The sequence below is a fragment of the Drosophila miranda genome, assembly GCF_003369915.1.
Source record: "Drosophila miranda strain MSH22 chromosome Y unlocalized genomic scaffold, D.miranda_PacBio2.1 Contig_Y2_pilon, whole genome shotgun sequence".
In the NCBI taxonomy this organism is placed as follows: domain Eukaryota; kingdom Metazoa; phylum Arthropoda; class Insecta; order Diptera; family Drosophilidae; genus Drosophila; species Drosophila miranda.
The window spans coordinates 32770330-32786680 of NW_022881614.1; the positions used below are offsets into that span (position 1 = coordinate 32770330).

The 16351-nt window shown below is 41.9% G+C and overlaps 3 pseudogenes; 2 read left to right on the forward strand and 1 right to left on the reverse strand.

The window, feature by feature from the left end:
* The first annotated feature begins 8342 nt into the window (after positions 1 to 8342).
* On the forward strand, positions 8343 to 9160 carry LOC117193747 (annotated as a pseudogene).
* A 1596-nt stretch (positions 9161 to 10756) lies between these two features.
* On the forward strand, positions 10757 to 11603 carry LOC117193948 (annotated as a pseudogene).
* Positions 11604 to 12142: 539 nt separating this feature from the next.
* Positions 12143 to 15290, reverse strand: LOC117192284 (annotated as a pseudogene).
* Between the last annotated feature and the right edge of the window lie 1061 nt (positions 15291 to 16351).

A 16351-nucleotide genomic window follows, 5' to 3' on the forward strand; every position in this document is an offset into this window, starting at 1 on the left:
TCACAATTCAACTGTATGCTCAAATTTAATATCACAAGGAGCCATCCGAATTGAAGGACGATTTTCGGAGCCTCTTACAGAAGCAGTTACTTGTCTGGTATACTGTGAATATGACTCAATGATTGATATTGATAAACATAGAAATATTCGTGTTCTATTGTAAAAATGAATACATTGCAAATCGATAAGTTGCTTTCCAAGCATTCAAAAACAAAAACAATTTTTAAAGGAGTTTATCCCTCTGATCAGCTGCCTCAAGTAATTTCGAAATATCCTGCTTTAATAATAGCAAACACAGATTCTTCAAGCCATTCAGGAACTCATTGGGTTTTTTTTACTTTGAAAACAAATATTTAACCGAATTTTTTGATTCATATGGTCAATATCCTCAAAATAAAGAATTTTTTAAAATATTAAGGAAAAATTCAATAAAGTTTACATTTAATAATCAACCACTGCAAGGTTATTTTTCAAATACATGCGGTCATTACTGTATCCTATATGGAATATTTAAAAGCAGCAAAAAAACAATAAATTGTTTTTTAAATCAATTTAAGAAAAATGATTTTAACTATAATGATAAGTTAATAATACAAATGTTTAAGAAAATTCGTTTAAAATAAAACACAATATTATTTCAGAGACATTTAAGATGTTTATTGAATTTTTGAGCTGGGATACATTCTTTTATTTAAGTTATAGTACTTTAACATTAGGTCTATAGCTTCTGCTTTCTTATTTGGTAGGGTATGACACAGGCATGTGTCAGGTCCGTCCGTTGCATCGTCATCACTCCAGGGGCATAGCTTATAATGAAAGCCAAACTTGGAGTACTGAAGCTCCTTTTCCTCCAGATCTTCCAAAATGCTCATCAAATTTTCAAGAATTTGTACGTGCTCCTCGAAGATCATCTCCTCGAATTGCATTAAAAAAAGTTTTATTTGTTTGGCATGCATCTTGCAGCTGACTTCTTGAATCTATTACTGATAATGTTTCAAAGAGCAGGACTCTTTATATCCACGTCTTTGCTCTGTTTCCCTTATATTTTTCTTTACCCATGTATTGGAAATGATAAGTACTATATCTAGCCATCTCTTTTTTACATATGTACATATGTATATTCTTAACCTTTTTCTTTATTTTTGTCTTTACATGTATAGTTGTCTCTTCTTCTCTTACATATATATAATGGGAACTCTTTATTTACTCTTTACATATAAATTGGAAATGGGCAGTGCTATATCTATTCATCTCTTTTCCTTTATATATAAGATGTGAGATTCCATGCTCCTTCAACATCTTAAAGGGTGTTTTTGTGGAAAATTTGGTCACATAACTTTTAGGTAAAAATATCCAAAGCGGTTCGTTGTCCTTATCAGTTAAATAAAGGACTACTTTATTTCCAAATGATGTTTTTTTGATTTTAAATCCATTGATCTTGTACTCAAATCCTATGCACAGGTCTTCAACCTTGGTGTATCCAACCGCCTGCTTTGTCTCGTTAAGTAATTCTAGGAAAGCCTAGGTATAGAGATTTAAATATTCTTACATACCATTATAGTAATAGAAACTATTCAACCTACTAACGATTTTATACTAAATTATTTAAAAGATTGCATGATCTTTTATACTCTCATTAATTCAATTTTATACAAATGTGATTGGTAGTTGAGTGATAATAAGTAAATGGTTTTAAAGCTGTAATGGCCAGATGTCTTAAGTCTGATTGGTGGTTGAGTAATAAGGGATGAACTATGGATACACTACTGTATATTGGTTCAAATATTATATTTACATTTTTGGTCTTATATAACAGTCAACATGAAAAAATTATAAAACAGAACAAAATGCATAGAATTTTTGTTTATATGCTGATCACTTCCTATATAAGAACAGTAAGTTACTGAGATAGGTTAGTTCACTTTTACTTCGAAATGAGGACATTTCATTGTGAGTTGTGCTATTTAAAAACATCTTTTAGTTCCCGCAATAAATCTTCAAAAATGAAATAATCTGTGCGTTTTTAAATATAAATACCTTTACATAAATTTACCAACTAAGTATAATATGATGTAAAAATGACTCAATAAATTCATTCAAAAGCATCAGTATTCTACCTGAAATCCACTTATTCTTTTTGTGTAATCCTCACTTGGAAGAAACCTGTTTCAAACGAATCCTATGATTCTCTTGTAATAAGAGGAAGTGAAATTCAACCAATCAAAATTAAAACAGCAAACATTTAAAATAAATAGTGGTTAAATGTGTTATATTTATTATATACATATGTATATATTATTTTTTGAAAAATACATAAAATATTCTTATTATATAAATATGTATTCGTATTATTAAAATTTCGCCTCAGCTAATTTTACCGCAGCAATTAAGTCATCATCATCTTCATCCCGAAGTAGTTCCTGGAGTTGAGATCTTTTATCATCATCCTGATTATCTACTAAATCGAAAATGTTGTCATCATCCGGGAAAATGTATGATGGATTATCATTATTAGGCGTTGCATTCCTTGGGTCATCGTCGTCATCATCCCATTTAATGTCACTTAACCAGGTCAAGTTGCTCTTGAGATAGGTTTGGGTCTTAATCCCAAAAATCAAGGACAGGTCTACGGAGTTTGGCTGAGAGTCCAGATTTATGGTTGATTCCGGTTGGGAATCGATAAAAATGATTTCGAGGTCATCCATCGTTGTTGAAAGATTACTAGTTTATGTACTAGCTGTTAGCTGTGAGTAGTTATTATATAGGCACTTTGCTATGGGACAGTGTTAGGTACACAAAGGAGGAATATAAATTATAGAGAAAGTATAAAGGTTCAAGGGCATCGAAACCTTTTTTCAGGAAACACTTAAAAAATACGTCTAAACTATCACATTAGATTCATTGCAAAGGGATGACCTACCTGTTTGAGGGTTGTTTGAATCGCAACACGGGACCAATCGTAAAAACAGGTTCATTGACAGTAAGAGGGAGGAGAGAGAATATAAATGAGTGAAGGATCGATTTGAGAGGATTTTACATGGTTGAGAAGGAGGATTGAGATCGATCAAAAATATTTTTCAAAACAGTAATAAGGTTGAACTATTCGGAAAAGTTCATGGAGATATATTTAATCAACCAAAACTGCTTATAAATAATGTAGATTTGAGGATTACTTTTAACATTGAAAAAACAGCATTTTATTTAATGGAATCTGAAACTGAATCAAATCTTAAAATATTGGAGGCCCAACTATTCATGAACCACATAACTATTAATCCGAGCATTTTATTGGCTCATCATCATGTTTTACAAACTAAACGAGGGGGAACGTTGTGAGTTGCTGCGGACACCGCAACTCTACAGTTATACCCGATACTTAGTCAGTATGCTCTCCTCCGGCAGACGCCGCTAATATTAAACGACACGACAAAGAGTGCGTGCGAGAGAGACAGAAAATCAGTCTGAGCGTGACGTCGGGCGCTGCGTAGCCAGTGCAAATTGATTTGTTCCGTTTGGCTATAAAAATTATCTGATCTGGTCCAGATTCAGCAATCTGATAGATATGGTCGTTATCTATGATTCTGCGTTTTTAGTTTTCTCGAATGTGCAATATTGGGGGCGGAAGAGGGTGGGGCGAAATTCTGAGATATACGTTTTATAGTGAGATCTAACAGAAGTGCGGATACCAAATTTGGTTACTCTAGCCTTAATAGTCTCTGAGATTTGTGGATGCCCCAGATTTTCGTCCTTTGCGGGGGCGAAAGGGGGTGTGGCGAAATTTGGACACGAAACGGTCAAGGTCCGATATCACAGGAGTGTGGATACTAAATTTGGTTGCTCTGGCTCTTATAGGTTCATGTTAGAGAGAGACAGAGCGAGAAAGAATGAAATTGTTTTCTTGATTCTGGCTATAATAATTATACGATCTGGTTGAGATCTTCCATTTTAAAACATATAGTCATCCTCTACGATTCTGCGTTTTTGGTTTTATCGTATCTTTAAAAATGTGGATGCCACAGATTTTCGTCCTTTGTGGGGGCGAAGTTTTGAAATATTTTTGTAGCAGTGACATATCACAGAAGTCTGGATACAAAACATCGTTGCTCTAGCTCTTATAGTCTTTGAGCACTAGGCGCTGAAGGGGACGGACAGACGGACGGACGGACAGACGGACAGACGGACAGACAGACATGGCTCAATCGACTCGGCTATTGATGCTGATCAAGAATATATATACTTTATGGGGTCGGAAACGATTCCTTCTGGACGTTACACACATCCACTTTTACCACAAATCTAATATACCCCAATACTCATTTTGAGTATCGGGTATAATAAAAATGCCATTTATCCATACAGCAAAGTTCAAGTAAAATTATTTACAATATATCCAGGAAATAATACATTATCAATTGACAATGCAGTTATTGGACAGCTTCCCAATTTTTTGGCTTTTTGCATGGTAAAAAACAAATCATATTCTGGAAATCGGGCATTAAACCCCTTCCATTTTGATCATTTTAAAATTCAAGGCTTTAATCTATTGGTTAATGGAGTACAAGTACCATCGCAGGCACTTGAGTTTGATTTCTCGAACTCTGAAAATGCTCAAAGCTCTAGAGGATATAATATGCTATTCAGATCAAGTGGAATAAAACATTATGATCGAGGCTTACAAATTACAAAGGAAATGTTTGATAAAAATAGTTTTATATTAGCATTTGACCTAACTGCAGACCATCACAATTCAACTGTATGCTCAAATTTAATATCACAAGGAGCCATCCGAATTGAAGGACGATTTTCGGAGCCTCTTACAGAAGCAGTTACTTGTCTGGTATACTGTGAATATGACTCAATGATTGATATTGATAAACATAGAAATATTCGTGTTCTATTGTAAAAATGAATACATTGCAAATCGATAAGTTGCTTTCCAAGCATTCAAAAACAAAAACAATTTTTAAAGGAGTTTATCCCTCTGATCAGCTGCCTCAAGTAATTTCGAAATATCCTGCTTTAATAATAGCAAACACAGATTCTTCAAGCCATTCAGGAACTCATTGGGTTTTTTTTACTTTGAAAACAAATATTTAACCGAATTTTTTGATTCATATGGTCAATATCCTCAAAATAAAGAATTTTTTAAAATATTAAGGAAAAATTCAATAAAGTTTACATTTAATAATCAACCACTGCAAGGTTATTTTTCAAATACATGCGGTCATTACTGTATCCTATATGGAATATTTAAAAGCAGCAAAAAAACAATAAATTGTTTTTTAAATCAATTTAAGAAAAATGATTTTAACTATAATGATAAGTTAATAATACAAATGTTTAAGAAAATTCGTTTAAAATAAAACACAATATTATTTCAGAGACATTTAAGATGTTTATTGAATTTTTGAGCTGGGATACATTCTTTTATTTAAGTTATAGTACTTTAACATTAGGTCTATAGCTTCTGCTTTCTTATTTGGTAGGGTATGACACAGGCATGTGTCAGGTCCGTCCGTTGCATCGTCATCACTCCAGGGGCATAGCTTATAATGAAAGCCAAACTTGGAGTACTGAAGCTCCTTTTCCTCCAGATCTTCCAAAATGCTCATCAAATTTTCAAGAATTTGTACGTGCTCCTCGAAGATCATCTCCTCGAATTGCATTAAAAAAAGTTTTATTTGTTTGGCATGCATCTTGCAGCTGACTTCTTGAATCTATTACTGATAATGTTTCAAAGAGCAGGACTCTTTATATCCACGTCTTTGCTCTGTTTCCCTTATATTTTTCTTTACCCATGTATTGGAAATGATAAGTACTATATCTAGCCATCTCTTTTTTACATATGTACATATGTATATTCTTAACCTTTTTCTTTATTTTTGTCTTTACATGTATAGTTGTCTCTTCTTCTCTTACATATATATAATGGGAACTCTTTATTTACTCTTTACATATAAATTGGAAATGGGCAGTGCTATATCTATTCATCTCTTTTCCTTTATATATAAGATGTGAGATTCCATGCTCCTTCAACATCTTAAAGGGTGTTTTTGTGGAAAATTTGGTCACATAACTTTTAGGTAAAAATATCCAAAGCGGTTCGTTGTCCTTATCAGTTAAATAAAGGACTACTTTATTTCCAAATGATGTTTTTTTTGATTTTAAATCCATTGATCTTGTACTCAAATCCTATGCACAGGTCTTCAACCTTGGTGTATCCAACCGCCTGCTTTGTCTCGTTAAGTAATTCTAGGAAAGCCTAGGTATAGAGATTTAAATATTCTTACATACCATTATAGTAATAGAAACTATTCAACCTACTAACGATTTTATACTAAATTATTTAAAAGATTGCATGATCTTTTATACTCTCATTAATTCAATTTTATACAAATGTGATTGGTAGTTGAGTGATAATAAGTAAATGGTTTTAAAGCTGTAATGGCCAGATGTCTTAAGTCTGATTGGTGGTTGAGTAATAAGGGATGAACTATGGATACACTACTGTATATTGGTTCAAATATTATATTTACATTTTTGGTCTTATATAACAGTCAACATGAAAAAATTATAAAACAGAACAAAATGCATAGAATTTTTGTTTATATGCTGATCACTTCCTATATAAGAACAGTAAGTTACTGAGATAGGTTAGTTCACTTTTACTTCGAAATGAGGACATTTCATTGTGAGTTGTGCTATTTAAAAACATCTTTTAGTTCCCGCAATAAATCTTCAAAAATGAAATAATCTGTGCGTTTTTAAATATAAATACCTTTACATAAATTTACCAACTAAGTATAATATGATGTAAAAATGACTCAATAAATTCATTCAAAAGCATCAGTATTCTACCTGAAATCCACTTATTCTTTTTGTGTAATCCTCACTTGGAAGAAACCTGTTTCAAACGAATCCTATGATTCTCTTGTAATAAGAGGAAGTGAAATTCAACCAATCAAAATTAAAACAGCAAACATTTAAAATAAATAGTGGTTAAATGTGTTATATTTATTATATACATATGTATATATTATTTTTTGAAAAATACATAAAATATTCTTATTATATAAATATGTATTCGTATTATTAAAATTTCGCCTCAGCTAATTTTACCGCAGCAATTAAGTCATCATCATCTTCATCCCGAAGTAGTTCCTGGAGTTGAGATCTTTTATCATCATCCTGATTATCTACTAAATCGAAAATGTTGTCATCATCCGGGAAAATGTATGATGGATTATCATTATTAGGCGTTGCATTCCTTGGGTCATCGTCGTCATCATCCCATTTAATGTCACTTAACCAGGTCAAGTTGCTCTTGAGATAGGTTTGGGTCTTAATCCCAAAAATCAAGGACAGGTCTACGGAGTTTGGCTGAGAGTCCAGATTTATGGTTGATTCCGGTTGGGAATCGATAAAAATGATTTCGAGGTCATCCATCGTTGTTGAAAGATTACTAGTTTATGTACTAGCTGTTAGCTGTGAGTAGTTATTATATAGGCACTTTGCTATGGGACAGTGTTAGGTACACAAAGGAGGAATATAAATTATAGAGAAAGTATAAAGGTTCAAGGGCATCGAAACCTTTTTTCAGGAAACACTTAAAAAATACGTCTAAACTATCACATTAGATTCATTGCAAAGGGATGACCTACCTGTTTGAGGGTTGTTTGAATCGCAACACGGGACCAATCGTAAAAACAGGTTCATTGACAGTAAGAGGGAGGAGAGAGAATATAAATGAGTGAAGGATCGATTTGAGAGGATTTTACATGGTTGAGAAGGAGGATTGAGATCGAAGTTAGTTCACATTATCACCGATAGGCGGCGCCACCAAGTAGTAAGGATAAGGGACGCTCGCATTTTATACTGAATTACCAAATGCGCAACATGTTGCAGCAACATGTGCTTAAGCATGTGCAGCTTGGCAGCATGTTGAATGTAAGTGTGCATCATATTGCTATGTTATTACGTGATCATGTTAAATAAATACTTATAAGATACAAATCGCTTCGTAAATTGAGGTTAGACGCTTTAATTCCGCACACAACTGCCCGGACGGACAGTGGACGGACAGAGTGCTCAAATCAAGCGAATATTCACCTGATACCTGATCAGATCACCTGATGATAGAGATGAGCGATGGCATTTTGTAGGGGTGATCGTAACTGTAGCGTTCTACGGTGATCTTAGTTCCTTCATTTAGTAACATCTTGCTAGTTCTACATAGTCTTGTCAAATATGATCGGACTATATGATTGGACTTCGAAACCATTTCATTCTATTTACCATTTATTCACTTTCCTTCGATCTTTAATGATCCCTTATTCCGTTTCAGCTTGAAATATGATGCAAAGTATTGCCATCACCCTGGCACTCTGTGCCACAATCTGTGCTGCTGCTCAGACAGTGAGTCCTAAAAGAGGTGCGAGGTGATTCCACAGATCGATAATAACTTATTGAATCCCGATTGCAGCGTAATACGCCCATAGAGGCCATAGCCTATGTGAGCGGACCCGCCCAAGCGGACGGCAGCCAGGTCAAGGGGAACGTCACCTTTACGCAGAACGACTGCGGCCAGAATGTCCATGTTCGTATCCAACTGGCCTGAAGGAGGGCAAGCACGGCTTCCACGTCCACGAGAAGGGGGATCTGAGCAACGGCTGTGCCAGCACTGGGGCTCACTATAATCCCGATAAGGTGGGTTGACGGTAGTCTCTTTTCATTGACTCATGAGTGTTTCCTTTGATCAGGTTGATCATGGCGGTCCCGATCATGAGGTGCGCCACGTGGGCGATCTGGGTAAGCTGGAGGTCAACTCCTCGGGAGTCATTGTCATCACATACCCGGACAATGTGATCAGTCTAACCGGCAACCGCGGCATTATCGGAAGTGCCGTTGTTGTCCACGAGCTTGAGGACGATCTCGGACTGGGAGATCACGTGGACTCCAAGAAGACGGGCAATGCAGGAGGCCGTATCGGTGAGGAGTCTCCAGAATGTCTCTTTGATTGATTAATTCTATAAATACTTTATTCCCTTGCAGGCTGCGGTGTGATTGGTGTGAAGTAAATATCTCTCTCTTCCATCAAAGAAAGACAAAATCGAATGGCTTTCGAATATCTCTTATAAGTACTCGTATACATGTAACTTCAGTCCCAAGAACCCTGGCTAATAGATTGATTCCCCCACCCCCCCTTCCCTATTCTTCCCACACAAAGACAAACACACACCACACTATTTTTATACCCGATACTTAAAATGAGTATTGGGGTATATTAGATTTGTGGTAAAAGATGATGTGTGTAACGTCCAGAAGGAATCGTTTCCGACCCCATAAAGTATATATATTCTTGATCAGCATCAATAGCCAAGTCGATTGAGCCATGTCCGTCTGTCCGTCTGTCCGTCCCCTTCAGCGCCTAGTGCTCAAAGACTATAAGAGCTAGAGCAACGATGTTTTGTATCCAGACTTCTGTGATATGTCACTGCTACAAAAATATTTCAAAACTTCGCCCCACCCACTTCCGCCCCCACAAAGGACGAAAATCTGTGGCATCCACATTTTTAAAGATACGATAAAACCAAAAACGCAGAATCGTAGAGGATGACTATATGTTCTAGAGTGTAAAATCTCAACCAGATCGTATAATTATTAAAGCCAGAATCAAGAAAACAATTTCATTCTTTCTCGCTCTGTCTCTCTCTAACACACAGGTTTCATGGTCGGTTTTGCCAATTGCAAAATATGAGTTCAAGAATCTCAGAACCTATAAGAGCCAGAGCAACCAAATTTGGAATCCACACTCCTGTGATATCGGACCTTGACCGTTTCGTGTCCAAATTTCGCCACACCCCTTCCGCCCCCGCAAAGGACGAAAATCTGGGGATATTCCAAAATCTCAGAGACTATTAAGGCTAGAGTAACCAAATTTGGTATCCGCACTCCTGTTAGATCTTACTATAAAACGTGTATCTCAAAATTTCGCCCCACCCCCTTCCGCCCACACAAAGGACGAAAATCTGTTGGATCCACAATATTGCACATTCGAGAAAACTAAAAACGCAGAATCATAGATAATGACCATATCTATCAGATTGCTGAATCTGGATCAGATCGGATCATTTTTGTAGCCAAAAGCAAGAAATCAATTTGCAGTGGCTACGCAGCGCCCGACGTCACGCTCAGACTGATTTTCTGTCTCTCTCGCACGCACTCTTTGTCGTGTCGTTTAATATTAGCGGCGTCTGCCGGAGGAGAGCCATACTGACTTAGTATCGGGTATAACCGTAGAGTTGCGGTGTCCGCAGCAACTCACAACGTTCCCCCTCGTTTGCCCTGGTAATCCCAAGGAAACCAATCAAACCTAATCAATACTCCTGATTCATATGGCCTAGAACTTTCCAGCTAATTCGCCCTAATAAAGCTACTTTCAGCACTATAATCACGCTTATGCATAGAGTCTTGCTCAGTTGCCCCATTAAGATGATTATCGCTGGAAAATGACATTTTCAATCGCCATTGAATGGGTTTCGAACGAGCCGGGGGGCCAACTGCAAATGCGACTCGAGTGTAGCAGCATGCAACTGGATTTACGATGTGCCACACGGCCACAGAGTGTCCTTCGCATTGACCAACAGAACAAACAACAAACTGGCAATCACAAGAACGTGGTCATGGACATGGAAATGCCTTGACAATTCCCTGTGTTGTGGGTGGGACCGGGAGGAACGGAACGGGACTGGCGCTGATGTCAATCGGACAATTAGAATTGGAAATGTAAATACAAATACGAGTTTATTGGAAGCCATTAGCCTAATTGTACGCGGGATATATTGGGGGGTTTTGCGGGTGCACTCTGTGGCATTTCTTCTTTTAATCAATCCGATCAAACGCTTACAGCTCTCGGGCCTGGGAATACTCATTTAATCACTTTGTGGAGGGCCGCGTGCTAGCACCGCCCATTGTCTTGATTGTGACGGGACTGCTCATATTCCTGATCGCCTCGCTGGGCTGCTTCGGCGCTATCAAGGAGTCACCAACGCTTCTGCTGACGGTAGGTGTCCTCCAATAGCCAACCCGGAAAACGCTTCTAACCAAGGTGCATCCCATTCACAGTTCGCTGATCTTTTGGCCGTCATCTTCATCGTTGAGCTGGCCGTGGGCATTGCCGCCAGCGTGTTTAAGAAGGACCTGGAGATAATGGTGAAGAACTCCCTGCAGGAGTCTATTAAGCGCTCCAGCAGCGGGGACACCATGGCCTGGGACAACATCCAGCGGAAGCTGATGTGCTGCGGCGTCGATACCCCGGCTGACTGGCGGGCCATCAGCGCCAACAAAACGCTCCCGGCAAGCTGCTGTCAGCCGCAGTTCATCGACACGACTGTCGGGCATTGCCTGGACTAGCCGGCCCTCGGCAAGGACAATTTCTACCAGGACGGATGCGTGGGCAAGCTGAAGGATCGCATCGATAAGAACGCCAGCATCCCGATCGGAGTGGGCATTGGCATTGCCTTCATTCAGATACTGGGCATTGTCCTCGCCTGCTATCTGGCCTCCTCCATCGGGCGGGAACAGGCCAAGTAATCCACCTCGCATTCCCCATTTCTGTTCGTTTACATATTTATATCTATATTATTAATAACTATTGAGATGCATGTAGTGGCATTGGCTTAAAGGACGAAACCCACCCAATTTGTGCTCAACTAAGCGGACCGGATTGTATATCGAAGAATATGAGTAGAAGAAAGCGCAACAAACACTCCTCTTCATCGCAATTCACACTATTGTTTCACCTGTTTCTCAATCATTGCCTTCTTTTCGTCAATTAAACTATTTAAACCTATTCTTACGATGTTTGGAAATACCTCGAGAAATACCTATAATGGAATCTAAGGCTATAACATTGAATCTGACTTGGCGAATATTGCAAACTGTCGTCGATTCATTTAAAAATACGTTTCTTTTTCTCTTACCTTCTGTATTCCCTACTTTTGAGTTTCTGAATCCATTTTAGCTTGTTGCGGTGTATGACAGCCCCAAAAAGCATCATCAACTAAGTGTTGCTTTTAATTATCAAATAAAGATTACATAAACTAACGAATACTTAATCATTTTCAAAATGAAAACACCAACAGTTAATGAAGGATTATATTGTGGGAGGCGGGTACCGGCTACAACTACGAGATGGACGCCGATGTGTCTCAGCTGGGTGCAATGGCGGTATAACAAGTGCTTGTTTTGTTCGTTCGGCTACTTCTACGTCCACTAGGGGCAAATGCAATAGCAATGGTCATGGTCCATGGTCCATTGTTCATGGACTGGGGCTACAGCTGAGTTTGGTCCTTCGGTCTCACTTGCTCTGCAGAAGGGACTCGGAGAGGCGCTCGATGGCCGTGGCTGGCATCTTGTGCGAGTCCTTCTCGCTGGCCTCGAGTGCAGCTGCCGCTGCCTCGGCGGCCTCCGCCTCCTCCTGGACGCGGGCCTCCTCCTGCTCCCGCTGCTTCTGGAAGTGGCGGAACTCCGTGGGCGTCAGCATACCGCGCAGCACCGTGTCGTAGCTGACACTCACTCCCTTGGCGCACATCTTCTGGAAGAGTTTCCAGCACTCGCGCTCCTTGATGCTGCACACGTACAGCGGATAGTTGTGGTCCTGCTGCTCGGAACAGTTGGCCGCGTTGTTGTTGTTCTCCTTCTTGGCCTCCTCCGGCGACATGTTGGACGGAGAATCGGCCCCCCCGGCCTCACCCTGAGCCTGCATGGACTTCCTCTGCGGCTGATCCGACTTGGCGGACCCCTCACTCAGAAAAATGGAGACGGGCGGCGCCGTCGGCGGTCGATTGGCGCGAATACGGGCTGCTAGGGGTGCTATGGAGCCGCGCCTGATCATGTGGGAGTACTCCTTGGACGCCAGTTGGAAGGTGGGCGGATAGCTGTCTTGAAACGAGACTGCCAAAAAGCTTTAGCTCAGTCGCAAGTGGGGGACTAAAATTTAGATTAGCCGGGATCTTGAGACTTACCCGATTTGCCCGTCTTCCTCAAGAGCGGAGCCCTTCTCTGGGGACTACGCTTCGTGGATCCCGGCGGCTGTTTGTCGCCTCCACCGACTGGCGTGGAAGTCGCCGAGTTGTTGTCCTCCCGCTCCGAGTCGCTGCCCTCGAAGCTCAGCAGGGACACCAGTGTGATGACATCGGGGGCCACAACACTGCGAGTCCTTCCCAGGGTCTTCTTGCTGCTGGAGGAGTCACTGCCGCCCAGGAGGGAACTGCTGCTATTTCCCTCGACCCCGACTGTGGGCGATGCCCCGCCAGCCACCGATGAGGGTGTGCGCGTGAAGATCTTGCGGCGGCGCAGCTTCTGCTGGCTCCTCTTGCTGGCTGCAATCACGCTCCTGCTGTTCTCGTCCAGACCCCGCACCGGAGCGGACATAGCACGCACCAGGGGCGGACGCCGCTGGACGGTCAGAGCGGTCGGCGAGACACTCAAGGGGACGGCGATTGGGACTGGGATTGGGTTCGAACCTGCCTCTGGTTCCGGCCTGGACGGCTCACAGCTCTCCGTGGCACTGTCGATGTCACTGGGAATGGGCTCCTGCTCGTTGGTGGCCCGAATCGTCTGGGCCAGCACAATGTTGAGGTTGATCCGATTCTTGTCCGCCTTGGCGCTGCTGCAAAAGGGAAATGCAGCCAAATGGATAGAAGCGAAAGTTTCAAGTGACCTGACCTACTCTCCCTCTCCCTCCTCGCCTCCTCCTCAGCTCTGGTCTAAATTTAAATCAAATTATTTGGTATTAGTTTGGGGCAATTTATGCTGTTCTCGATTCCCTGGCATGCAACACACCCGACCAGGCCCAGAAATAGAAATTAGCTGGCGATGATTCCGGTTACTCCCACGTCCACACCCTCAACAACTCCTACACTACACACAGTGGCAGTCCTGTCCCACTCCTGGCTGGCACACAGTCGTGTGTGATTGGGTAAATGAAACCATGTCAATTACATTTGCAATTTTCACCCGAAAAAACGTACAGAGCGAGTGGGTACTGCCACGAAAGTGAGTCATAAATCTGTAGCAGTTCATTGAACCTAATCCCAGCCGACACAGTACCCCCCACCCCACTCCACCCAGGGCTCCAGCCAGCAGCTATCTTGTCAGGCACACCTCTGCAATGATCGACTTAAGTGTGCCGCAAGTCGGCTCCGAAACCGACACCGGCTCCGACTCCCTTCGGTTGGGGTCCTGGTCCTACTCCATGCTGCTACGAGCATGTCTAGCGTGTGTTATGCACTGAACATAAAACTTTGACGTTTGATTCTGGTGTGAAGCATGCAAATTGTACGTGCCCCCCACCACCACCACCAGCACCACCACCCTTGCGGGAGAGGGGCCGACTCCTTAATTACCGTATACGTTACGCACCCTCTCCTGACACCAAGGTCAAACAAATGGTATTCCGTAAAGGATAAGAACTTCCTCTTATTTCCCAGCGATGGCTTCAACAGCGAAGACGTGGAAGACCAGGCCACCAGACTCTTCTCCCTCAGCCGCAGAGAGCTCAGGGTGGAAGTTACGCGTGGGGCAAACATGGGCGAGGACTGATCGACGGCGAGAGTTGTCTGCCGGCTCACGGGATACAGCGTCTGGCGGAGGTGCTGCGGTGCTGGGCCGTGAACTTCGAGGCGGGCTCGATGAAGGAGTGCTGCTTGCGCACGGGGAGAGGTAGGGGATAACGCGCAGAGGAGACGGACCTGGAGCTGGTGGATGATCCGTTCGGCGTTCCAGCCGACTGAAAGCGACGACGGCTCGCCACAGACAGCGACATGACGGCGACAAACAGGCCGACCTTTGATTAGCAACGGTGACAATGATTACGGGTCCAAAATGGAAACGGGAATGGGGAATGGGGGTACAGGATTTGCGATAGCCGAGAGGTCGGGGCAGGATGACTAACAGTGCCGTCGGGGCTTACGTTTCAATTGCCAATCAATGTGGCACATCGAATGCAAATCAATTACGGAGTCATTAAGCCAGAGGAAATAACTTTGTCAACAAAGCAGCCCGGGAAACAGAGGAAACCAAACGGAAACCAAGACCGAAACCAAAACAGAGAACCGAAATCGAAGACCGAAAGCCAAAAGCCGAAAAACACCAAAACCGTAAACCAAAACCGGCCGCAGTCACGAAAGCGAAAGCCACTTGAAGTCAGTCCCCCGCTCCGCCGGAGACTCTTCGACGCGATGTTCTGGCCCCAACTCTACTTATGTTCTGGGATTGTGGAGTCTCCCACGTCCACTCTGTTTGCCTGCCGTGCACCGACTGCGTTTTGTGAATGGAACGCTCCTGCACCATGAGACAGCACGACCATCAGGTTTCGGAGTCGCATTCGGACTCGAGTCCGCGTTCGGGGCTGGGTCCCCGCTTATGTTACCAACAAACAATCCACAAAATCATATCGTTGGCAAGGAGTCAGCACCGTGCCTGTTATGCTCGCTCTCTCTTGGCTCCGGTTCGGTTGTTTGTTCCATTTCCGGCCCCGCACACACGCCCAGCCCTGCCCGCCCACACATCAGCGCCAGAGGCACGTGCAACTGTGGATGGGTCTGCCAAGTTTTCGCTCAACTCAATGAACTCGCACGAACTTTTGTTTTCATTCGACTTCCCTGCACCCCACACCACCGCCAGAAAAGTATTCGAATGGATTGCCACATCTAGCCGAACCGAATCCTTATTTTATTATCACATATCTCGCACAGGACATTAAGATTGTAGGGGGAAGAGGCCTGTAGGTCAGGACTCTAAGTAGGGACTTGTTGCCCGCGACCCCATTGGATTGTATACCATTCTTTGTCTCGGTTCTCAAAAGTAGTACCTTTGTTGAGTGTAGGTTAGTCTGGTAACGTATGGTACTAGTATCGGTCTATGCAAATTAGTGGGTAGGGTAGGGTAGAAGAGAGAGAGTTAAAAAGAGAGATAGAGATAGGATGGAATGCGTACGAGGCGCTCAATGTCAGGAAAAGTTTGATGCAAATTCTGCTGTCACTACTATGTATGGTATGTGGGGGTATCTATCGCCCGAGAACGTATCTCCCGCGTCTCCTGTTGGCAAGTGAAATACTTTCATATTTGTGACAATTTCAAATTCATCAAAGACATGCAAAGTTGTACGAAAAGTTCCGTGCGCGTCGGCAATCAAAGAAACGTAACGTCCACAAACGAGAAGCAGGCGAGACACAGGGAAGCGAGAACAAAAAGAAAAGGGCATAAAACGGAGCTGAGCAGCCGAACAACACAACAGCCAACAGGAATGCCAAAAACTAAATCAAGCCCAGTCCAAGGTCAAAGCCAC